General features: G+C 37.3%; 1 protein-coding gene across 2 annotated transcripts in view; it reads left to right on the top strand.

The window, feature by feature from the left end:
* The window catches only part of CSN1S1 (casein alpha s1), a 100111-nt gene that overhangs the window by 40547 nt on the left and 32253 nt on the right, over positions 1–27311 (top strand). The window lies entirely within an intron of this gene.

Consider the following 27311-nt stretch of genomic DNA (forward strand, 5'->3'; position numbering starts at 1 on the left):
TGCATTTATCTACTATCTATACAATACAATTCTTTGGGAATCTCAAGAAGTACACAAAACCTGACTTGCATCTTTGTCTCACAGTGGACCATACAAGAATATTCCTTTCAACTAAACAGAAATACTAGAAGGTGGAAGACTAATAACATTTAAAACTAGTTTTTAGCTTTATGAAGCTGAAGTTAGTAGACTACCTCAATGCAATTTTAAATATGAAAAATAATCCTGTGAATTTCTGCTAGAAAACCTGGACCTAAGAATCCCCAAATATTTCTCTTTGTATACCAAAACATCCACACTAGAATTTTCCATTTCACATTTTCTAATTTTTCACTTGTGAAATCCAGTTCTTTACAAAATATGGGCACTTTAAAGACAGAGTTGATAAATCACTTACCAGATGCCTGTCTTGAGGAACTGGAGGTCCAGATTTTGTTTCTACAGGAATTGATTACTGAAAATTTCCCTCTGTATGTTGTTCAGTCAACCAAGACAATCCATCTAAGCATTAGGAAGGCAAACGATGAAGTCCGTAGAGCTGTATGAGGTTAATGATTAACTGTAGAAAGTCTATTATTGGCTTAAATATTAAATGCTTAAGGACGGCTTTTCGTTGTTACTTGTGGTGGTAGATAGAAACAAAGAGCCCATGGAAATCTCCTAAGCCTGACTTCCAGAATTAACTGCTATCCGATAATTACGTATAGTAAATGGGCCCTTTATTTTACTTTTGCTTCTGATTTCAACAGTAAAAGCCACACAAAACAGACACGTGCTGTTTCATGGCTCCAGTGCTCTTATTAGAAACCCTCACTTAAAGGTGATTTATCTGTGCCTCTAGAACTGCATGGGCAAGTTAGACCAGCAAGAACATGTTCCTTGTGTAGGAGCAAAGGAAAAGGCATGTGGAGCCAAGAAAATTTGTAGTATATTCTGTTCCTTAAATGATGCCTGCACTATCCAGAGGCAGATCTGTAGATCACTTTTAAGCCGCCTGGTAATAGTGGTGACTGTGTAAAAACTCTGTTTCAAAAATAGAAAAAAACTGGTTTGAAACTTTTGCCATTTTCCATATGATTAAACTATGGTTCCTTTTGGCTCTAGGTCTTTATATTGTGCTGCTGACAAAGGGCAAAGTTATTTAAATCTGTGGGTTTTTCAATCTGTACAAAAACGGAATTTGAAGTTGAAACCTCTCATTCAACGAAGTATAAAGATGTAATTAAGTATAAAGATGCAAAGTATAAAGATATATTATCATCCTCTGTGAACATCCCAAACAGTATCTTTGACTCTAGTGGAAAAATCTTGAGATTTTATCTTGTAGTAGGTTTCAGGGAAGAAACTAAGAAACAACCTGAATGTCACACTGCTATGGAATTACAGGAAGGCAAAACAACTGGAGACAATTAGATACTTTTTACAGATTAGTCTGAAAAACAGGGGAAAATATTTCTAGTTTGCCTTCCACTAGGCTTTGCAGCTAGAAAATGATCCTCAGGTTCTTATCATGTCTCCAGTTATGTCCCTTGAAAGAGATTGGAGGTTTATGTTCTAGAAAAAGTGTAATTTAGGGATTCAGGATTTAGGGTCACTAGATGTTGCTGAGGAAAATTTGTCATTAATGAAAAGAAGGGAATTAAGTGATGAGACCCTTCAAGTTAATTTGATAAGAGGTATACAGACCATTTAATTTGATGTCATAGGAAAAACCCAGGGAAATAATCAAGCTTAAATCTCTGGTTTCTTATACCTATTTTAGTATGTATGTAGTACGTACTCTGGATGATCTTTAAGGTATGGAGCAAGGTATGTATGATAAGTTATGGTATGATAAGGTACGGTTAAGGTATGGTATGGGCAAGTATAGTATCGGGAAGTTCACAGGCCTTTATGTGATGAAGTCAGCGTTAATGTGATGAATTCAGCATTTTCACCAGAAGAAAATAAATAACTGACTGAGCTTTAAGTGTGGCAGGGGGTTAAGAGCAAAACTGGGAAATGCTTGAACTCTTCACTATGAAATTCTTCCTGTAGGATATCAAATCAATGGCAACAGCTGTAGATTCTTTTTAGAAATTCTGGATCAAGTTGATGTAGTTCTCCTCTATTCCCAAACTGCTGAGAGTTTTTACCATCACCAGACATATGAACTGCATCAGATGCTTTTCCTACATCAATTGATATGATAATTCTTCTCTAGCTTATTAATATAGTGGGTTATACTGATTGATTTTCAAGTGTTGAAACAGCCTTACATATCTGACTAAAATTCCAATTTGGCACAGTGTGTAATTCCTTTTATACTATTAGATGCAGTTTGCTAACATTTTTGTTAAGGAATTTTGTGTGTAAGCTCATGGAAGGGAGTGGTCTGTAGTTTTCTTTCTCTGTACTATCTTCATCTGGAATTTGTATCATGGTTATGCTGGTTTTATAATATGAGTTGGAAATTATTCTCTTCTCTTTTATATCCTGGACGAGCTTATGTAAAATTGATCTCAACTTTTCATTAAATCTTTGGTAAAATTCTGCACTGAACCATCTGAAAATGGGCATTTCTTTTTTGAGAGTATTTTAATTAAAAATTCAATTTTTAAAATGGTTGAGGACTATTCAGGTTATTTATTTCATGTTATGTGAGCTTTTATACTTTATGGGTTTTGAGTAATTTGTTCATTTTTTTCTATGTTGTGAAATTTATGAGCATAAAATTGTTTCTAGTGTTTCCTTATTATTCTTTCATTGGCTGTAAAATTTGTGATGATATTTCCTGTTTTCATTCTTGATATTGGTGATTTACATCTTGTATCTTTTCATCTTAGACATTCTTCCTAAAGGGATATCAGTGTTATCTATTTAAGATCTAGCTTTTGATTTCTTTAATTTTCTCTGTTATTTTCCTGGATTCAATTTCATTTAATTCTGATTTTAGTTTTTATTATTTCTTTTTTTCCACTTCTTTTGGGTTCATTTTACTTTGGTGAACTAATGATAAAATTTTAAAATCCTGGGCCAAAATAGGGAAGAAATAGAATCTACAGAATTAAACTCTGCTATTCTTATGGGCCTTTTTCTGATTTTCTAAAAGGTGACTGAGAAGCTGAACAGAACTTTTGAGAGCCTGTGGGTTTAGGAATATAAAAGTTGGATTCCAGGTCCCAGAAAAAGATGGGCTTGGAGGGGAAGGCCTGTATAACCCTGTGTTTTAAATGAATCCTGAAAACCTTAGGCCACAAAAGTATGCAAATTCCTCATTTATTTCTTTCCCTTGAAAGTGGTAGCATTGCTAAAAGCTAAGAAGCTACTGGGGTCCAGCAGGCAACAGCATGCTTGGAGAATGAGAAAGTGACAGTGAGACCAGAGGTCATGTAGGGTGAAGGACAGAGAAGGTGGCCAGCATGATTATGGGGTTGGGGGAACTGAGCAAACAAACAAGTACATTAAAGATGGAACAAATATACAATTTTGGAAAATAAGAAGGCTAGACAATATCCTTGAGGTTTTGGATTGAAATTGTAGGTATCGATATAAACTTGTATTTTTTATAGTATATATACTAGACTTAGAAATAAATAAATATATATATTTATATAAATGCATATGTGTATGAATATGTATGTTCTTTGTAAATGCTTAGTCAAATAATTTAATGAAACATTCAGAAAAAGATGCAGTAGGAGAAGAGTAAAGTGAAAAACTGGATACAGTGATTATAGATAATTCTCAAATGCTTCCAGTGTAAAAGAGAACAGAAAAATGTAGGACTGTCTGGAGGATACTTGATGCAAATATTTGTTTTGTTTTAAGATATTCCAACATTTTTGCTGATGGGAATTGATTACTCAGGAAGAGAAAATAATGAGGTTACAGAGGAAAAATATCAATTGCTAGAATAGATGACAGTTGAAGAATTCAGTGCGCAAGTAGAGAGGTTGGCATTACTCAGATACCAAAGACTGTTCATCCTTAGTAAAGGAAAATTCAGATTTTTAAGGAAAGAGACATATAGTTGTTGTTGATGGTGGAGGAGCTTTTTTTTTTTTTAATTTGGGATTAAAAGGAATGGCAAAAATCTCTATAGTACTCTTTCTAATTCCAGTACTTGTACTTTTAAAAATGTGATGATTAATTTTGGTAGAGATTAACACTAGATAAAGATTTTAACTTCCAACACTCGTCTTAATATACCTGTATACTTAATATAAGCTAAAAGACACTTGCTTCTAGCAATGTGGTTATGAAGATATTTTGAGAGACAATCAACAAAGAGCAAGTAAGTTATGGATAAAATATACCATTTGGTGCATTCCTAAGCTTTCTAAAAATGGAAGGTGTCTCTACACTTCTAAAAATGGGAGAAAGAAAAATTATTATCTAGAGGAGAGCCTGGCAAACTATGGTCCTCAGGCCAAATCTGCATTTCCACTTGTTTTTGTAAGTAAATTTTATTTTAACAAAGTGACTCACTCATTCGTTTATGTGTTGTTGTCTATGGCTGCCTTCAAGATACAATGACAGAGTTGAAGAGTTGCAATAATGGCCATATAGTCAGCAAGTTGGAAATACTTACTATCTGGACTTTTACAAAAAAAAAAAATAGTTGCAGAAAAAAAGAACTCCAAGGAGTTTCTGTATGTTCAGCATTCATTTTCCCTCTTACTAAACTCTTATGCTTCCATGGTACATTTGTTACATACTAATGAATCCAAGTTAAATCATTATTATTTACAAAAGGACATTCTTCAGTAGAATTTTATAAATGTTAGCCGAATCTATTTTCTTGTCCCAGGATCACATCTAGGGTACCACGTTATACTTAGGAGTCATGTGTCTTTAGACTCCTCTTGACTATGACAAGATTCTCAGATTTTCTCTGTTCTTGATGACCTTGATAAAACTGAAGGGTCCTGGTCAGGTATTTTTTGTATTGTTCTTCCTTCAGTTTGGTTTTATCTAATGTTTTTTCTATGGTTATACAATGATGGTAGGTTTTTTGCGAAAAGATCAGCAAGGTTAAGAGACATTTTCTTTTTTTTTTTTTTTTTTAAAGATTTTATTTATTTATGTGACAGAGAGACAGCCAGCGAGAGAGGGAACACAGCAGGCGAGTGAGAGAGGAAGAAGCAGGCTCCTAGCGGATGAGCCCGATGTGGGACTCGATCCCAGAACGCCGGGATCACGCCCTGAGCCGAAGGCAGACGCTTTAACGACTGTGCTACCCAGGCGCCCCAAGAGACATTTTCATCATATACCAAGGCTATTTCTATGAATACGTCTTATCATTGAAAATGTTTCATTGTATCATTGAAAAGATTTCATCAACAATGTCTAGGTTTTGAACCAAATCTGCTAGAGCTTGGTAGAGGAGAAAAGGGTTTTAATTATTTTTCTCATTTTAGGTTCTTCCTTATGTTGAAAAGGAGCTATCAGGTTCAGAATGGAGTCACCTGTACTAAACACTTTGCTTGGAAGCAAACTAAGACTTACTACCTCAGCTAATTGCACTTTCCACCTCCCCACCCGCTGCCAGGAATGTAACTTTAACCAGTCAACCTGGAATTACCTTGTAGCACTAGTGAGGTTACCCACGCCATAGGGCCTCCATTCTTAGGAAGGCAACCTTGCCTGAAACAATTCATTCATTGCAACTAATGTCCTTTTTCTGCCCCTTTTGCACCTTTGAAAGTCTTTCCTTTTCTACAGCTCCGTTTTCTACAGCTCATTGCTAGATGGGACGCTGCTAGATTCATGAATTGTCGAATAAAGCCTATTTCATCATCAAATTTAATCAGTTGAATTTTTGGTTTTTCACACTCAGAAAAGTTTTTTTTTTTCTTTAGTCACAGTGTTCCTGCAACCTTTTCCATTAACCTCAAAAGTGTGTTTATCCATAAGAAGCTACTTCTTCCATAATCCTTATATTGAGACTGGTATTCTGTGCTGAACTTCAGATTAACTGGAAGAGATTCTAACATGTACTTCAATTCTTTCCCCTTGTGAAGGAGATAGACCCAGTGCTTTCCCTAGGCACTCGTATTAGTAGGAAAAATCCTTTTTCAAAAAAGGATAGACCTTGAACCCCAACACCCCACCTTCCCCCAGTTTACAAATATCATCAGTATTGGAGATCCCCACCTAAAACCCTCTTCCCCCACGGGTATGGATACTGCCCACAACCGCCTGCCAGTTTGTGCCACTCCCCTGGACTGTGCCTTGATTTATGAACACTCATCCAGGAGGACAAACCTTGCACAGGATTCAGTTCCCTTAATCCTGTGGTTATTCTTCTATTCCTCCCGCCTCCCAGCCTGTTAGAACAGGAGTTAATGTGGACTGAATGGTAAGGAAAGCCTTCATAAAAGAGATAGCCTTGAACAGGATTTGAAAGGCCAACTCAGATCTCTTAAAAGGGCAAAGAGGAAAGTGAGAAATAGCATTCTAATGAGGGAGAAGAGCAGACACAAGACATCTAATGACTTAGTACTTAAAAATAATGATGTGTATCTGTTGAAGTAAATTTTTTCCGAGATATTCTTGAGCGACAAAAACTGGGGGAAAAACAATTCAGAGTATATTCTCCTTAATTTAAAATAAACAAAATATTACATATTTCTTAATATGTGCATATGTGTCTTCGTGTATGTATACTTACAAGCAAATGTTCGCAAATTGATCTTCAAGGACCACCAAAAATGATGTGAAATTGGGTGGCATCAAATAGTGACTTTGCTTTATCTGATTGCTTGAATTTATATATTGTGATAGAACAGAATTGTGGGCGTTGGGGTGTGTGTGCTAGTGTATTCCTTGGGAAATCAAGAACACCTTGTAGAGAAGAAAGAACAAACATTCGCAGTAGAAGAAAAGAGCATAGATAAAAAGATGACCGGATGGCAGGACGGTAGAGAAAATAGTTATATATTTTTGTGTGGTTAAGGCTTTCTGAACAAATAAATCTAGGACCTAGGTTAGCAAACAAGGCTTGGAAGTTAAAAAATGACTGAGTAGAGAGTGGGAACTAAGATTCACTCTCCCTTGGGTATATGTGTTTACATTTCAAAGGGGAATAAAATCTGGAATCAGAAACTTTCCAGGGTTTGCAAAACTACAGGACTTGGCCTATTTTCCCCCTGGAAATCCTTTACGTTCCAAAGGATAAGTACCTGGAAACCCTCTTATTCATGTCCCAGTTATCGTTTGTTTAGATTGGGGAAATTAAGCTTCCTTGTATCACTCAGCACCAGACAAGGATGACACACACACAAACTCCCAAATGTATCCTCTTTTGAGTTCTTCTCCTGTAGTGTGAAAATTGCCTTTGCACTTGTAGTCTGACCCCTTGTTTCAGGAGAAAGGCAGAGAGCGGGGGCCGAGGGGGACTGGTAAGATTGTCACCGTAAGAGAGCCTCTGATCTCTGCACCAAGAATTTCATGTGTACTTTCAGAACACAAACAAATATAGGTATTAAAGACTTACCACAGCACTAATATTCATTCTACTGAAGAGTGAAACTTCTATGGCAGGGTTGAAGGGGGCTGTCTCCCAGCTGGTTTTTTAAATTCCATCATTTTCAGTACAGAGATTAAAAGACACTATTTTCACTTGATTTATTTCATATGTATCTATTAAGGACCTCGTAAGCACCAAAAAACAGGCCTAGATCTAAATCTAAATCTTTTCGGATGAGGCAGACAATAGACAAACAAGTAAACATTTACAAAGTCAAATAGTGATTAGCTTTAATTTTTAAACTAAGGCAGGATAGTAGGGTGAGGAGTTTATTTCAAATATGGTGGCCAGGAAGGTCCTTTCTGAGGATGTCAAATTCCAACAGAGATCCGAATAAATAGAGTAAGCCCTAAAGGTATTTTGGGGAAGAGCATTTCAGAAAAAAGGTCACAGCTAAGGCTGTGCCAAGTCAAGGACGTGGCCAGTATGTTTGGGGAACAGCAGAGTTAGTATGGATGTGGGAGGAAAAGGGACAAAAAGGAGGACATGAGGTAGGAGAGATGGGAAGCCAAATGCAGAGTTTTGTAGCCCAGGGCAACTTTTTTGGCTATTCTGGAAGAACTCATCACAGGGATCTAAGCAGAGGACTACGAGATCTAAATCCTACTTTAAAAGATTTACCCTCCCAACTGTGTCGAAAACAAAGATGAGCTTGGAGGTGGGATGAGAGAAGAGCAGAAAGAATAGTTGGAGCTTTTGCAACTATCCAGGCCATGGTCCATTTACTTGGACAAGAATTAAAGTGAGGAATTTGCTAAGAAGTGACCATAGGGCTAATGGGATTTGGGAATGGTAAGTGACTTGTCTGGAGGACCAGGCAGTAGGCCCCCTGTAACCATGGCCTTGGGTTGTGACTTGGCAACGGCAGTTCCCTGTTGGCAGCAGCCCGGGCGACGGCTGACCCCCTCCCATGATGCCACTCCTGGCATTTTCTGCATTGTGAGCTGTTGCCCAAAAGGCAGGACCTGACACCATATGAAGGGGATGAAGCAATTATGATTCTAATCTTTTCCTATAGCTCAATCCAGTTTCTGGTGTCCGAACATTATCAAACATTCACTACTACAAAGCTGGGGGTTTCTGGTTACGGGCACAGATTAATAACTGGACCCACCGAGATATGACACTTATCTTCTTGCCATGGTCAGGGTACCTAAAATCCAAGTGAAAGGGGAACATCCCAAATAGGAATGATCTGCTATGGTGTTGCTGGGGCAATGATAACACAGACAGTATCCTATGCCTTTGATGTAAACGTGGGCGAATGCAGTTAGGAACTGTTTGACCGAATCTGAAGTGTTTTACCATGAGAGAAACCAATGAACCATGTCTACGGAGATCATAGAATTCCAAAAAGATGATAACCTGCTTTATCTCTTAATGACATTCATGGCATTCCCTCATAAGCTTGGCTTTTACAGCATATGAACTTATGAAGCAGTTTTTTCACCATGACTAAAAACAATATCCTGTCTCCCAGCCCACACCCTGTTAATGAACTGTCAGAAAGAGAAATAAGATGTTACTTTATAAGATGTTATTTAGATGGAACATTTAGTTAGATATTTACCAGGTTGCAAGAACCACTGCTATTTTATGGGTTTTTTTCCTTTTTATTCTTCCTTTCTTTTTTCCTCACAAATCAAACTTATTTCCTATACTTTTTGGATTCCAAAAGTTGCAGTTTAGGATATTGAAAAATCCTTAAGGCGATGCCAGGTAATTAGGCGTTTTTCTTTGTTTGTTTAAGAAAAGAGTTTTAAAGTGCTATGTGGAAGTAGAATTTCAAAGTGTGGCCATTAGCAGATAATGTTATTCCAAGATATTCATTGTAGTCACAATTCTTTAAAAATTCTAATGTTGTCTGTTAATATGAAAATAAATAGGTTTGGTTATGTTGCCGCAGAAATATGAGAGCTGAACAACAAAAAAATGTGAGAGCTGAATTTTTAAGTTCAGGAAAACATAGTTTAGAAACCACCATTGAAATACTGTTCTTAGTTTTCATAATTGTACTTCACTAGATAAAAGAACACCTTTTTAAAAAAAAAGTATTTTTAACATTTTTAACGAAAGTAAATGTTGCTTTAAAAGGTAGGCAAGATCTCCTTCAAAAGGTGACTTAATAAACAAACTGTGGCACATTCATACCACTAAATATCATTCAGCAATATGAAGAAATGAGCTTTCAGTCCATGAAATGACATGGAGGAAACTTGAATTCCTGTTGCTAATTGAAAGAGGCCAGTCTAAAATGGATGCAGCTTGTATGATTTCAATTATATGAGGATTTATTGGAACTCTGTGTAGTTTCTGTGCAATTTTTCTGGAAACCTAGGAATTCTCTTTGAAAAGTTGTCCATTATAGCTTTGTAGAGATTCAACCACAAGTGATAAATTTTTGAGTATTACTCAAATCTATTACCAGTTACTACAGGTGATTTACATATGTTTTTGAAAGTCAATGTATTTTCCAAAGGCAGTAATAATAAATACTAAATGCCTTTGCTCTCAAGATAGAGATTAACATTGTCAAATTTGTCCTTGTTATTGGAAAGTTTGGTATATGCTAGAAGACATAAGGGAATTTTTAAATATCCATAACACAGTTGTATGAATGCTAAAGAATGTTTCTTAGGCATACTACCACCATGATAGAACTAGTCTTTCATGTAAAATCATTTTAATGCAATATTAACTTAAGTAGAAACGTAATAGGATTAAATTATGCTTTAAGAAAATGGTTTAACTGTAACAAATCTATTTATCATATTCAGAGCCATTTCTTACTATTGACATGACTGGTTGGAAGGGGAATAATGTGATTTGTAGAGTTGATGTTATTTTAAGACATTAGAAATCTAAGTTGAAAGTAGTTTTTCTCCTTCAGTTTTTATTCTTCCATAAATTCTTTCTTGCCATTATGTTATTAAAAATGTCATGAACTGATTTCATTGAAGATATGTATCTCGTATGATCTATAAATATACTAGTGGGTAGAAATACATGTATTCCTAAAACTATTTTTATTTTCATTTCTGGGATGCATTATAACAAAATAGTAGCAGATCACAAGAAGACTTGATTATATAAAATAAGTATCCCAACCATGTTACCAGTGACAGAGAACTCAGAGTATTTTTAAGGAAAATTTGTATTCTATGTAATAAAATACATAGAACAATTAAAAATAATTTTCCATGTTTCAATAACAGTGATGAAAGTAGTTGATACTGTTCTAGATAAAAAAAAAAAAAAAAGACCCGAGAAAAAAAAGAGTGAGATACTAAAAATGGAACATATTTGAATCCTGATTTGAAAAATAGATTCAAAAAATGACTTTTTAAAGGTTATCAGAAACATTTGAATAAGTACTTGACATTAAATGATACTAATAAAATATTGTTAACTTTCTTGAGTGTAAAAATGGCATTGTGGTTGTCTTAGTCCATTTTGGCTGCTATCACACACTTCCATAGACTGGGTGGCTTATAAACAACAGAAATTTATTTCTCACAGCTCTAGAGGTTGGGAAGTCCAAGATCAGGGTGCTGGCAGATTCGGTGTCTGGCGAGAGCTCTCTTCCTTATCACAGATAGCTGTCTTCTTGCTGTGTTCTCATGTGGCAGAAGGAGCAAGAAAGCTCTCTGGGGCCTCTTTTATAAAGCACTAATCCCATTCTCCAGGGCTTCTTCCTCCTGATCTAATCAATTCCCAAAGGCCCCACCTCCAAATGCCATCAAGTTAGGAATGAAAATTTCAACATATAAATATAAACATTCAGTCTATAGAAGTGGTTATATTTTTTGAAAATACTTTTTAGAGATGCACACTGCAGTGTGTAGTGGCAAAATGGTATGATATCTGAGATTTGCTTTAAAATACTCAAAGAAAAATTGGGGCATCTGGGTGATTCAGTCAGTTAAGTGTCCAACTCTTGATTTCATCTCAGATCATGATCTCAGGTCATGAGATCGAGCCCCACATCAAATCCCACAACCTGTTCCAGGCTAAGCAGGGAGGCTGCTTGGATTCTCTCTCTTTATCTCCCTTTGCCCCTCTCCCTGCTCTCTCACTCTCTCGCTCTCTCTCTCTCTCTAAAATAAATAAGTGAATCTTTAAAAAAATAAAATTCTGCAAGAAAAATCAAACTGAGGTTGGGATAAGTGAAACAAACTTTGAAAAATGTTGATGCTGAGTCTGGGTGCTGGGTAGATGGATCTTGTTGTATCTTTACTTTTGAGTATGATTTAAATTTTTCATATTAAATACTTCAAAAAATCTTTGGTGTTTAATTCTTTCTGTAATATGTTTCAGTCATTACTTCAGTCATTACTTCAGCTTTACTTCCAATGCACTTTCCAAAAATCTTACCTCCCTTTGATTTGGTATGCTCTTAATTTTGCACAACTCTTGTTGTTTTCCTGATTCTACACCTATGTTTGAGATTTTTATATGTTTTAGAACACCTTCTTAGGTCTTGTTTAGGCTTGTGTTGGAGCCTCTGGAGTCAACTGCACTGACAGTTATCTGTTAACAAAGTTATTAATTCAGAAGGTGTAATTGAACCTCCTTAAACATTTTCCCCAGAACTCTGAACTCAACTTGATATGTAAGCTTACTCTTCCCAGTCCTAAATTTGTCTAGAAAGTCATCTCAGATGCTTGAATCGGGGAGTCTTTGCCCTTCGGTAGAAATAATGGTAAAAAGACCACATCCTTTACATTCTGAATCACAATAGATTATCTACAAGTATCAAGAAAAAAAGCCCTTGAGGAAATGCTATTATATATTCGGTCCCAAATGAAAAAATTTGCAACCAATGGGAGACTGCTTCTCAAGACTGATACTGAGACTATATTTTATACTCAATGTGAAGCACTTGTAATTTTATTTATTTCCAAGTATGAATGTAGAAGAAGAAAAATACTATAAGTTGTTTTGTTTTGTTTTGTTTTGTTTTGTTTGTTTTATTTTGTTTAGGGGAGACTGAGGAACAGAGGGTAGAATCAGTTAGAATGTATAAAAGCATGGTCAAAGCATTAAAATAACATGAGATTTGAAATGGAAAGGACGAAGGACATGAACATATATATGATGACTTGTGGTGTGGTGTGGTGGTGTGTAAGTGGGAAAAAGTCTCATGTTTTAAAAAGAGAAAAGGAGTCTGGAAAACAGTATGGAGTTTCCTTAAGATGTTAAGAATAGAGCTACCCCACGACCCAGCAATTGCACTACTAGGTATTTACCCCAAAGATACAGATTTAGTGAAAAAAAGGGGCACCAACAACCCAATGTTCATAGCAGCAGTGTCCACAACAGCCAAACTGTGGAAGGAGCTGAGATGTCCTTCAACAGATGAATGGTTAAAGAAGATGTGGTCCATATATACAATGGAATATCAGCCATCAGAAAGGATGAATACCCACCATTTGCATCGACATGGATGGAACTGGACGGGATTATGCTAAGTGAAATAAGTCAAGCAGAAAAAGACAATTATCATATGGTTCCACTTACATGTGGAACATAAGGAATAGGATAGAGGACATTAGGAGAAGAAAGGGAAAAATGAAGGGGGAGAAATCAGAGGGAGAGATGAACCATGAGAGATTATGGACTCTGGGAAACAAACTGAGGGTTTCAGAGGGGAGGGGGATGGAGGATTGGGATAGGCCGGTGATGGGTACTAAGGAGGGCACATATTGCATGGAGCACTGGGTGTTATAAGCAAACAATGAGTAATGGAACATTACATCAAAAACTAATGATGTACTGTATGGTGACTAACATAACATAATAAAAAGAGAGAGAGAGAGAGAAACGGAACACAATATTTAGCTAGATAGTAATAAAATTGTTTGTTAAATGGTGAAACAACTGACCTCTAGATTAAGCTGTCTAAGATTACCTGGAAGCCAAATCCTTTTAGAAATAAAATTGGGTGATTACTATTACAGCCCAATTATTTTACAGTAGTTCCAGTTGGCAAGGGGCATGCATTATGTCCCAAAGCATTGAACAGTGTATTTAAGCAGAATGAAAAAATCAGTCCCATCAGCCTTTGTATGTCTTATGTCCAGAATGTTAAAATATTTAAACATCTGGAAAAGAATGAACATTTTTTGGGTCAAGAAGCCTGATTGAAAATGTATCTTCATGTATTCACTTTCCTTGAATAATATTGAAATCATAGAAAACCTATAAGCACACATCCCACCCCACCCCCCAAATTCTGATAAGCACCAAGTGACCAAAATAGGGACAACTATCTGGAATATATAAAACAAGTGAGGTTACATTGTCAGTAGAATTACAATCCCCTGGAGACAAGAAAGAGTCTTCAGAGACACTGAGTTATCTCAGCAGAACAGGACAACCTCAAGATCAAGACGGCAGAAGCCAGCAGAAAGAGATCATCTGTGGAGGCAGCTGTGCACTTAACCTGTGGGTAGCCAAATAGATGTCTAATGCTTCTGATTCTGGAGATTTCTCCTGGACAAAAACTGGGAGTGAAGCTATCTAAAATGGGATTTTCTAACACAAATTTCAATTGGCAACAGAATTTACAATAACCAAATTTTAGTTGGAAACAGAAATTTCCAGAACAAATACTATAGATGGAGAAGTTCAACCCTGGCAACTTAAGACCACTGAGGAAAGCAAACTGACTTTGTCAAACAGAAGTTAGATGTACACCATCAAGAAAAGCACACTGAATACATGTCTTGCTCTTTCTAGCTGATAATTGTGCAACATACCTCAAGAATACTGTTAAATATACTTTAGAGACTGATGATATGCAATCTAGGGAATCATGCTCTGGTATAAACAAACACCCAAAAGCATGATAGAGAGGCACCCAAGTTACAAAAAGAAGCATAATACTTGAAGAAACTGGTTTATGCAGAAAACTCAAAAAAAACTTTAGAAAATGAGTAATTGGCATACCCATCATTATTCAATAGGATATTATATCTATTTTAAAATCGACAGTTTTGAAAAAGGAAAAATTATTACTTTAGAACTTAATAACTTGATTATTGAAATAAATTTTCTGGATATTAAAATATCAAATCAGCCACCTAGGAGATGAAAGAGAAATGTTTTTGAACAGATTAGTGCAAAGGCCAAGAAGACATAAACTGTAGGAGAAGAATTAAACTGAGTATGTATCTAGATATTCAAAAGCCTATTTAATAAGTATTCCAAAAAATAGACATGAGAAAATGCAATGCAAAGAAAATAGAAAAATAAACTGAGGCAAAACAAGTTTTTTTAAAAAGAGTCATTTAAGTGACAAGCAGTAAAAATGAAAAAAACAAGCAGAACGAAACAACTTATCCACATCTTGCTAAGCAAGAAACGTCCATTAATATATAGAGAAACAAACGCTTAGATTGTTCACAAGGACGTTCACCTCTCTTTTTGCTGATGAGTAAGCATCTTCTGTTAAGTCTGACCTTTGTCTCCATGGGAGACAAAGATATATAGAAATCAGAATGGCAAAGTATAAATCACGTTGTAGACTCTGTGACATTCAAATACAGAAGTCTGTTAAACTGCCTTTAACGGCTAGCTAGAAAGTTAATTGCTCTCTGCATAAGCACTTTTAGCACACCCACAGAAATGTTTTTTCCATTGTGAAATTTAAAAAAAAATAGCAATGCATATAGAAGAATTATAAACATGGACACAGATGTAGGGCATCTGAAGGGAACCAAGGAGAAAATTCAGAGCAGAGAGCCTTGAGGGCATCAGGGTAAAGGGTAGAGCCCAGTGTACAACATTGTAACTTAAGACTTGGCGCTGGGATAACTTAACTACACTTTGGTGAATGGTGGTGCTGGAATTCTTCCTCAGGTCGAATGACTTACAGATCTGCAAGAGCTCAGCCCAGGAGAGGTAAGTGATTCTAGAATTCAGTCTGCCGAAGGATCCAGGCTGGAAGAACAAGAAAAGAGATTCTCCCAGCTCAGCTTCATTTTTGGCATTTGGAGAAAAAAACAAAAAACAAAGAAATTCAACATATTCAAAGTCGCATAAATACTCAAGTGGTAAGATACGCAGGCTCACAAAATTGTAAATGCGGACAAATATGTGTTTATTTTCTGAAAGAAGTCCTCTTTGCAGCTGTTACCTGATGTTCATTTCCTTTCAGAAGAGATATTCAGACATGTACACAGGTAAATTAGTGTTAGAGATTTAAGATCGAGCCATGCACAAGGTCGGGTGATTTCTACCTGGCGAACTGAGAGTCATGCAGTAGGTGAGGTCCGAGCCAAGAATCGGCATCGAAGGCTCTCACCAATCGCATGGAGAATGGGAGAGAAACAGCATCCCAGACCGTGAAGTAGGGTGAGTAAGGAGCCGTGAGGAAAATAGACCAGGGCATAAAGGGAACTTCACACAACTTGGATCAGTATAATGCAAGACAAGGCTAGTGAGTCTTAGGGGCAAAGACAAAAATGTGAAGTTGTCTGTGTGTATCTTGCAGGCAGGAGATTCAGGAGAGTTTTATGATTTTTAAACAAGAAGTTGAATGTTCAGATTGACATTTTAAGTGGCTCTAGGACCAATTTCTGGATAGAATAGACAAGTTGGAAGTAGGAGCCAAAAGGCTTGACCCTTACTCATTTGTGATGTGATTGTGGGTTCAGGGAAAGAGCTGAGATCACTGGGCACCTTTGACAGAGGGCTTTCTCTGGAGCAATGGCGAGAGCAAAGCTTGAAGAGTGAGTGAGAATACAGAGAACACACCCATTACAGTAACAACATGTCAGGATGGTTACCTTGCAGTGTTTCTCCCAGAAGGTCATGGAAACGGGTGAATACGATAAGTCTTTACAACACTCTGATATGGCATTTTATTCAAAGACTCCATACCTTAAAAGGTATCCATGAATTGTTAAAGGATTGTAGGATGCCACAGGTTTCTCATAGTCTTCCCACATAGTCTTAACCAAAGGGTTCTCAAAACATGATAACCCTGGACCAGAACCATCAATATCATTGACTGATTGATTTGAGAAATGCAAATTCTCAGACCCTGCCCCCAAACCCAATGAATCATATACTCTGAAAGTGGGGTCCATAACTTGTGTTTTAATTAGCCCTTGAGGTGAATTAATTCCTCAAGATGATTCTAAAACATGTTAACTTTGAAAACCACCAGTCTAACTCATTCGAAAGATCACATCAACAGGTAAATTATTAGAGGAACTAATTGAGGCCTAGTATCAATCCATTCAAGGCATGACCATAATATCTTTTCAGCAATGTCACAATTGGTGTTATTCGTAAATGTCTATATCGTATATCAAGTCAAATTATATGACATCACACAGCTCTGTAAGGACAAGCTTGAGTAAAACTTACCATTTGCAATTTCAGGCATAATCAATTCCATGAATAGAACTTGGTTATAAATAGAAATCTTATTTACATTTTTTTCCACATCTATTTTATGAAGAGTAAAACCATGATTAGTAATCTGGTTTATCATTTTATTTACCCTGGTTGTCTTTGAAAAATAAAAAGAAATCAAATTTATTCTTTTTCTGGGATTTACTAGGAAAACATACTCACCTAATAGCTTTCCCTTTCATTTTAATGAGACATTACCACTATATTATATTACTATCTAACATAGATTGAATGTTACCATGTGCCAAGTACTATTTCGATCTTCAGAAAACTCTATAAAGTCAAGAGAATTATCATCTACATTTTGTATATAAGGAAATAGTGGCACAAAAGTGATAAAAAACGCATGCAACATTCTTCACCTAGAAGGTAAGAGAGCCAGGATGATTGTTCCAGAATCCATAGTAGTGGTTTTTCTAAATGATATTTAAAATTCTTTTTTGTTTGTTTTGTTTGTTTAAATCAGGTTTATTGAGGCATAGTGTCTAGAAAGTGAAATTCACCATCTTTTATGGTCCAATCACTGCCCATAATTCATTCTTTTCCTTTACAGCAGTGGTTCTCAAAGTGTGGTCCCCAAACTAGCAGTGTCAGCACCACTTGGAAACTTGTTAGTCTACCCCAGTCTTACTGAATCAGAAACTCAGGAGGCGATGAGAGCCAAAGCACAAAGCATGTGTCATATTTGCTAAACTTAGTATCTACAGTGACAAATCATGGTAATAGTGTATGTCCTTGATATGCTGAAATGAAAATAGCAGTTAACCGGTACGGTGCTCCTCCCCAAAACTCACGGCTCCAGTCTAATGATGAGAAAGCGTCAGACAAATCCCACATTCTACCTTCTACCTGACAATTATTCCTCAAAATTATCAAGGTCATCAAAAACAAGAAAAACGGTTACAGCCAAGAGGAGCCTGTGAGACATAAGAGCTAAATGTCATCTGGTATCCTAGATGGGATCCTGGAACAAAAAAAGACACTGAGGAAAACTAAGAATATCTGAATCAAATACGAACTTCAGTAAATAATAAGGTATCAGTACTAGTGTATTAACTGTAACAAATGCACAACCGTCATGCAAGCTGTTACTAGAAGAGAAAATTGGGTTGGGTTATGTGAGAAATCTACTATCTTCACAATTGTTCTATAACTATGAAACTGTTCTAAAATTAAAAGACTATTAAAATAAACAACTAATGAGATAATTCAACTTAAAAGTTAGAAAAAAGAATAGTATATCAGTAAATTTCAAGTATGCAGAACTCAATTACAAACAAGAGTAGAAAATGAAAGACTACTTAGAGAAGAAAAACAAAGGCATACAATCTTTCTCTTTAAGATAAAGATTAAAATGGAAGAAATCAAAGCAAAATGAACAAAGATAAAAATATCACACGTATGAACAATATTGGAAATGCGAACTAGTGATTTATAACACGGAACTGACAAAAACATCTGTGAACAGCTTTGTTTTTGTCAGTAAATTTAAGAAGCAGATGAAATGGAGACATCCCTGACAAAATGATTCTAATCAGCAACAAATACAAAGAAAACATCAAAACATTGTTTTTATTACATTTCTTAATGATTCTTGAATACTGTGTTACTACGACCTTAAGAAATTTCATAATTTAATAACCAGTTAAATAATACTATAGCCTTTGAAGAAACTTAATAAGTTATTTAGTACTTTACAGAGAATAAGCATCAGATTTGACAGTTTCACAGGAGAGGTCTATTAAATATTTAAATTAAAAATAATTGTTGCTATTTCCATTTCTGATGGTGTTGAAAGTGATGTTCTCTTTAGTTCCAGTAGGAGGAGGTAAAACCTAAGGATTTTAATCTGAAGCAGCAGAGAAGACACATTGAAAGCTAAGGGCAAATCCAGACTTCAAGATTTAATTCCACACACCTTTGTAAAACATACTACAGGTGTTGAGGCGGGGCCAAGTTTTGCGTTCTAGGTTAGGTGTTTCCTGACCCTTCTAAATGAAGATGTTTGAATTTTGTGTCTGGGGAAGAGTTGTGGTGGCAAAACAATGTTAAATGAATGGACTAAGGGAAACTGCAAAGGATTACCTCTCCTCCCTTCCACTTCCTTCTCCTTACCTTCTCTCTCTCTCTCTCTCTCACACACACACACACACACACACGCACGCACGCGCACACGCACGCGCGCGCACACACACACGCCAAGGGAGACTTAATCCCCTCTCTACCCTCTAGACTTGAGAAGGGGCAATAGATCTATTTTTATTTTGATTCCCTTCTTTTCAGGAAAGAGGTACCCCCTTTGGGGCACCTGGGTGGCTCAGTCCTTAAACATCTGCCTTTGGCTCAGGGCGAGATCCTGGCGTCAAGGGATCAAGCCCCACATCAGTCTCCTCCCCTAGGAGCCTGCTTCTTCCTCTCCCACTCCCCCTGCTTGTGTTCCCTCTCTCGCTGGCTGTCTCTATCTCTGTCAAATAAATAAATAAAATCTTTAAAAAAAAAAATCTTTCCCAGAAGTGGAATTGCTAGATAATATGGTAGTTCCATTAAAAAAAAAAAAAAAAAAAAAAAAAAGAAGTACCCCCTTGATCATTAGGTGGCACCAAAGAGCAATATAATATGCTCAGATAAATGTAAAAGAAAAGCTGAGCATGTTCAGCAATAAATCATCTCTAATTAGGCAGGCAGGACTGGACTGAAATAATATTGAACAGATTTATTACAATTTTCTGAAGGATAACCTCTCAATCACTAAAGATCATAGCAAAATACTTCAGTTAAAAATTCTACAAAGCCTATATGACTATCACGTGAATTATTTTACCTTTGCTAAAAAAAAATAGGCATCGCTAATTGGAATTTGCCTAGATATTTCTATTATCAATGGATCGGGTACTTGATATTTAAAATCATTAGTTACTAGACATCAAAATGCACAAATGAATTCGTTACCTTCATGCATGTCCTTATTCGTTGTTCTGAGTTTATGTCAAGGCTATGGGGTTAGAGATGGATAGCTAATTCAATTTCAGTTCAATTTCTATTTCAAGTGCTAAAGTTGCTGAGGAAACAGTGATGTCTGTCCTTGCCCTCCAAGATTTCACAAATAAGAAGGGAAGACAAAAGTACAAGCAAGCAACTGGTGCTGATAGATTACAATGCTGACCACATGGAAATTAAACACTGTCCAAAAGACCTCAAGGATGGGTCACTTAAACAGTGCAGGGGAAGTGGTAACGAGGCAGTGCTCAGCCAGGAAGAGCAGGGAAGCAGTGCTGTCATAGAACATGGAAACATTCCACGGGGAGGAAATAACGTGCATAGGGTCGGAGGAGTAAGAGCTTCATGCACTCTTGAAAGCACAAGAAGATTGTTGTGGCTGTGTCCTTCAGAAAAGACGAGTGTGCTGGTTGGTGAAAGGTGGCGCTGAAGAAGTCAGCAGTGCTCATATCACGCAGGGATTTATAGGTGAGTTTAGGAGATGAACGATTATCCTATAAGCAATGGGGAGCCAGTGGAAAAACAGGTACCATGGTCAGCTTTGCATTTTAAGAGACTCGTTGTTGCTCAGGTGTGGAACACAGATCAGATAGGAACAATATTAGACACAGTGAGAGGAGTGAAGAGACAACCGCTCCAGAGAGTTGATGGTGGCTTACTGTAGAGAGCAAAATGGAGTCTCTCATGTCAAGTAGGCTCCTGAGTCAAGCAATGGCTCTGCAGCTACAAGATATTGCTGGGGCCAGCATCAGCTGACACCCAAGCAGAACCAGAGCAGGTCTGTAGAGGCCTGAGACCAGTTAAATCGCTTTTAAGAGGGGAGGATTTTGGCAGCTAACTGTCAGACATGACCTCTCTATGTCTGAGCACTTAAAAAAGGCAGCTGCCACCCAAGGCTCTGAACACTTGCTCTCTGAAAAGAACAAAGATCCTTCACTGCTTGAACATAAGAAGCAGTAAGTGCCAAGAGCTGACCCGGACCAGATGACAGAGGCCGTATCTCAACTGCGTGCCCACAGACTGACTCCGCCTTGGTTCCTTAACCTGCTGCATCCTGCTGTGCTCTCCTTTGTTGCGTGGTTTGTCTATGCCCTGCTCTGTGTGCCATGCAATATGCCAAGTTTCACTACGTGGTAAAATGTCATTGAGTTTGGAATCCTGAACCTGCTTGATAATTGTGATTAACTTTGCTTTACGATTGAATAAAACTGACATTGTGGAAAGACACAATTCCTGTGTGCGCCTTCACAACGTGCTCATGACGTTCACCGAGACGGGGGACATTTGGTAGGTAGCCTCAAGTCCATTACAGCTAGATTGGCAGTTGGGGAAAGAGATAGAGGTGTCTGACCTGAGCAATCGAGGGAATGATCTAGAGAAACAAGAGCCAGGCTCAGGCAGAGGTGGTGTGTTCCTTCTAGACACCGAGTTTGATGTGCCTATAAGGCCTTCCTCATCTTTTCCTGAGTTGGCTATGTCAGTGGAAGGCTCTAACATCCACGCGTGTGATATTTCCCTTACCCTCCTTATCATTGCTGCAAAGTTCAATCCACATATTCCTCTGGGAGGTCTCTTTAACCTGTCCAGTTCTTTCCATTCCCACCAACCTTCTTATTTAAATATTATCATCTCTTATTTGGATCACTTCAAAAGGCTCTGAACTGGTCTACCTGCTTTCACTCCTCTCTGAAGCCAGAGTGAGCTTTTTAGTACATAAATCTGATCTTCCTCCCACCATAATCCTACTTAAAACCTTGCAGTAGCTTCCTGTTGTTCTCAGGATTAAGGCCAAATCCTTAAATTGGCCTACAAATCCCTGAATGGCCAAGCTCACATATCACACATCCCCTTTCTGCTTCCCATCCCCCCAGTCCCCTCCACCCCAACAAACAGCCAGTCTGTCAGTCCTCAGCTGCATCTTGATCTTCCCTCAACAGGCTTCGCTCCTCAGGCTCTATTTTTGCCAGAAATGCTCTTCAATACTCATTTCAGCTCTCTCATTCTATTGACTAAAGCTTTAAAAGCCAGTTCCTCAAGAACTGACCTGTCTAGATCAAGCACCTCTGTCACGGCACCCAGAGCGCCATGCACCTCTGCTTTGTGAACTTGTCAAAACTGCACTTTTGCATGTGTTTACACTGATCCTGTCTCCTGACCCACTAAGGGTCAGCATTCATGAGTCTGATTTCAGCTAATCTTTGGGTTTCTAGAACCTAGTCTGATGTTGGCAGACGGTGAACACATGCTTCTTACTTGTTAAGTGGAGAAATGAACCAGCAAGGTACAGAGCATACTTTATATACAGATGTGAAGATTAAGAAACACATCTGCATGGGTCATATAATTTAGGTGTCTTTAGAATAAAAATAATAATCACAGTCATGGAAATGAATCAGATCACTCGAGAAGTGCATGCAGAGTGGAAAAGAAGAAAGATAGGAAGGGAAGGAAGAAGGAGGAAAATCAAGGCTGTATTGATCACTGTTCTCAGTTGCTGACATAAAACCCTATTCTGTGCTTCAGCAGGAAAGGAATGTATTGAAAGATTTTTAGGAGTTTACAAAGTTTGGTTCAGAGATCCAGGTCTAGCACTAGATAGGATCAGTGCTACAACCTAAAACATGGCATTTCTAGGGAAAACACAAGCTCACACAGCGTATGCCAGTACCCTGGGGATTTATAGTTCGTATAGACGATACTGGAGAATAAACACCAGAAGGTCTGCCACTCCAGCCAGCAAAGAGCTAGAGTCCTCAGCCATCATCCTCACTAAGAGGTTAATTTCCCAGATACCTGCTTCTTCGTGTTCACTGGATTTCCAACTGTAGGACCTCGACAGTGAATCTGATGGGCCGAACCTAGGTCACATGCCTGGCAGTAGTAGTTGGGGGGACTCACAAAGTAAATTTTTAGGTTTCCATCATGAGAAGATGAGGACGCATAAGATGAGAAATTAGCAAAATATAGAGATGGCATTCCAACGAAGTTAAATATCACTCACACATAAAAAGTATCTCCTACAATGGCTCCTTAAAAAAAAAAAAATCCTGAAAATATCAAAATATAAGAGATGGTTAAGGAAATAGAGCCAGAAGAGGAAATCAGAAGGATGTGTTCTTAGGGATGACATATGAAGACAGTGTTCTTTGAAAATAGGAGAATCAGTGACACAAATATGCACAGAAATTTAGCAGGATAGTCTAGGAGTACCCATTCTGAACCAACCAGAAGGAAGTCATTATGGCCCTAGAGGAAGCAGCTCCCGGGGATAATGAGGCAAAGGGCAAATTTATGGTACATAAGGAATGGGAAGTAAGAATGTAAGCAGGGTACGTGTAGGACATTATTCCAAGAAACTTTTGGAGCCCTAGCAGTAGAATATGGTATTAAAGTTGCCTTTGTTGTTGTTGTGTCTTCCAAAGAAATTCACAGTCCCAGAAAAATAAGTAAATAGACAATATAGCGAGATAAGTGTTGTGATAAGGATAAGCATGAGAGGTTAAGAGTACAGAGGAGAGGCACCTAAATAGCCTTAGGGATTATGGAAAGTTTAGGGGTTTAGGCAGTAGAGTGACGTTTTCATATTTAAGCCCTAGAAACATCACCAAAGCTGCAGGATGAAAAGTGAGGTCCAGTCAGGAGGTCACTCCAACCAACCAAGAGAGATGGAGCCTGCGTGAAGTTGGGATGATTATATTGAAGGGAATGGAGAGGAGGCTGATTTGCAATAGACTGAAAGGGTAGCTCTGATATATTTGTATTTAATTGAATGTAGGGGTTACAGAAAAGTGACAAATCAAAGATCCCTTGGCCTCCTGAGAACATTCATTGTTAAGAATAGTATCATAAAAAGGGTGCCTGGCTGGCTCAGTTGGAGGAGCATGTGATTCTTGATCTCGGATACATGAGTTCAAGTCCCACATTGGGTGTAAAGATTACTCAAAATAAATAAATACAATTAAAAAAAAAAGAATAGTATCATAAAGAATACAGTTTTACTAACCCAGCTGATTAATATAATACATGATTTTCTTCCTTACATTTCCATTTATTTAATATGTTATGTTGTATTAAGATGTAATTCCTCTTATTTCAAGTGAATAATTTAATGTTCCACAGAAGAGGTTCCAGAATATTCAAACTCTTGTATGTTTTGTTTGTTTGTTTGTTTGTTTGTTTGTTTTTATCACCGTCAGCTGAGAATTCAGGGGAGTGGGAGGGTGCTATTCATTTCTAAGAAGAGGGCTCAAGAGATGCTAACAAACCAGATGAGAAAAGTATAAGTCCTTGAGTTGTTGAGTTGTGATGGACTTGTATTTGAATGCTTTCTCTTTTACACAGATAAAAGAACTTGCCATGGAAAATACAGTCATTATATATCATGGTAGTGTTAGCTCTGAGGCTGCATATCTAGGTTCAAATCCTGGCTCTGCCACTTTCTATCTTGCTGTGGACAAATTGTTCAACCTCTCTTAGACCCAGACTGAACAACTATAAACTAGACATAATTTCATAGGTTGTTGTAAGGATTCAAAGGCATAACTAATGTAAAATACTTGGAACTTTAATTATTCAATGAACATGTATTACTATTTTAATAAAAAATTTAATGGTTTTTTTTTAGGTGCGTGGAAGAGAGTACAATATAATCATTAAAAACCTTGGAGGTTTTCCAATAAAATTTCCAATACACACACACACACACACAAGCACAAGTGATTAATATCAATATAACCTCTCTATCTATATCTATAACACGCACATGTAAATTACATACATTGGCATATACATATATAATTATCATATAAATAAACCTAAATTACTTTCATCTAATGCCTAACACTGACAGTCTTACAGAGACATAACAAGATTTACCTTCTCAACGTAATTCAATAATATCTACCTACCATTACTTGCCAAGTTTCTGTTTCTGATTCTATCCTGTTCATCAAGCTTTCTTGAATATCCTAACTGGAAATACATTCTCTCTATTCTCTATGCTGATAAGATTTCTTGGAATTCTTACCTTCCTCTACTTTCATTATAGCTGATGCTGTGCTCATTTACCTCCCTTCCTATACTCTAGTCTCCACAAAAATAAGGCCCATATTTAAAGTATCTTTGTATAATTTGTACAATAATTTGCACAGTCTAGATCATTAACACGTATTTTTGAATATATAAGTAGATAAATAGCGCTTTAGTGGGGCTTTGTGCAGACTCAAACTTCTATGGGGCTAGGCAGTTAACAGCAAAAGGAAATGAATGAAGCAGGCTGAGTACAACTTAGAAGGGTCTAGTGGTAGTGTATTAAATGAAAGTGCATACCTGCTATAAAGAGCACACTCACAACCCACTTTCTGTCAATTTAGCCCTGTAGGAATGTAGACCCAGTTCTGTCAAGTTTGCTATATCAAGAGAGGCAACAACTATTGAATTATGTATGAGAGTTTTTTAATGTTGCAAACATTTCAATGTTTCAAGTGAAAGAAAATATCCAGCCTTGGGGATACTACGTAGCCATCTCAGATACTGTAAACTATGCTGAGTAAGCCAGAGGCTCACAAATTTATCTTCCCTATTTCCTCTCCTTCTGCTCTCCCCCCATGACTCCTATTCCTGATGCTCGTTTCCTCTAAATCCCCACGTCCTCTCACATTAAATTCCCCTCTATTCGCACCCTTGATATTTTCGAGTGTGAGCCCAAAGGCACGGGTAAGCCTAATGAGGATCGGTATGACCATTTTAGCCACTCACAAAATCAAATACCTCACCTGCAAAGAGGTAGTTACAAGAGGAGAATTTGAGGACGAAGTCTCAGGGGATCAAGGAAGACTTGGGATCATCAGCTGAACTGGGGGGATGAAGCATAGTACAAATTTCATCTGGTCAGTAATGGGAAAGGATACGTTTGAACCCCATGGACCCAACAATGAGATCAGGACAAAATACATTTTAAGAACGAAGAACTAACCGACGCCTGGGTGACTCAGTCAGTTAAGTATCTGCCTTCGGCTCAGGTCATGATCCCAGGGTCCTGGGATGGAGTCCTCTGCTGAGCAGGGAGTCTGCTTCTCCCTCTCCGTCAACCCCTCCCCCCTGCTTGTACTCTCTCTCTCTCAAATAAATAAATTAAATCAGAAAAAAAAAGGAGAAAGAAAGAAAGAAAGAAAGAAAGAAAGAAAGAAAGAAAGAAGGAAGGAAGGAAGGAAGGAAGGAAGGAAGGAAAGAAAGAAAGAAAGAAAGAAAGAAAGAAAGAAAGAAAGAAAGAAAGAAAGAAAGAAGAAAGAAAGAAAACTAAGTCCAACAGCAAAAACTCAGTGAAACTGATTTCTGCCTGAGACAGCCAAGGACAAGACAACCAGCTTCTGTGGTTCCACGCTAGCCATTTACTGGTTTGATATTTACTGGTTAGATATGATCTATGGTTGCTAATTAGAAATTTCAACCATATTTAACAGCACATTTGTCTTATGAATATTAAATATCAATATCACTTTTAGAATTATATTTTCAAAAGGCAAGTGTCTTTTTCCCCACTACCTAAGCCATTGATCAGTGCCCACATTCATATCATGAGGCATAATAGTATTCTCTATTATGATCAACATTTTTCTGTGCCTCTATTTCTTTTCCAAATATTAAAGACTTAAATACAGATTTTTTTTCTGAGCTCAATATGGCTTCAAATCCTGAGAAGGATAAGTATTTATAAAGTTTGCCAAATTATATTTTTAACTGTGAGAACTGATATATCAATATTAGCAGAGCAGTAGCAGAACTGAATTCCATTACACTATATCATTCAATTAGATAATAATTTTCTAGTCCTTTCCTCTCCAACATCCTGATATTCCAAGTTTAAAGAGCACCTGTGAAATGATTACAGTCTGCCTTTAGATTATAATTTAATTAGCCTGTGTTATAGAGTCAAAGACGAGTGTATTCTTATCACGTTTACACATTAATCTTGGCTGAAGAAAGATATTGACACCGTAGACCTCATGTTTCTGAAATATGCTTAGCAAAGAATTCCCTGGTTCTAAGTCTATCTTTATTCAAATAGTTGCCAGTTAGTTCAAAACATTTCTTGAGGGGCGCCTGGGTGGCTCAGTGGGTTAAGCATCTGCCTCCTGCTCAGGTCATGATCCTTGAGTCCCGGGATCGAGCCCCACATCCAACTCCCTGCTCAACGGGGAGTCTGCTTCTCCCTCTGCCCCTCACCTCACTCATATGCGCTCTCTCTCTCAAATAAATAAATAAAATCTTAAAAAAAAAACCATTTCTCAGAATTTTCCGGTGTTTATTTCCAGGCACTTTATCTGTGGCATCTTAATTTCCCATGCCTTGTTTTAATCTTTTTTATTATTTCAAA

The sequence above is a fragment of the Ursus arctos genome, unplaced genomic scaffold (genome assembly GCF_023065955.2).
Source record: "Ursus arctos isolate Adak ecotype North America unplaced genomic scaffold, UrsArc2.0 scaffold_9, whole genome shotgun sequence".
Taxonomy (NCBI): Eukaryota; Metazoa; Chordata; class Mammalia; order Carnivora; family Ursidae; genus Ursus; species Ursus arctos.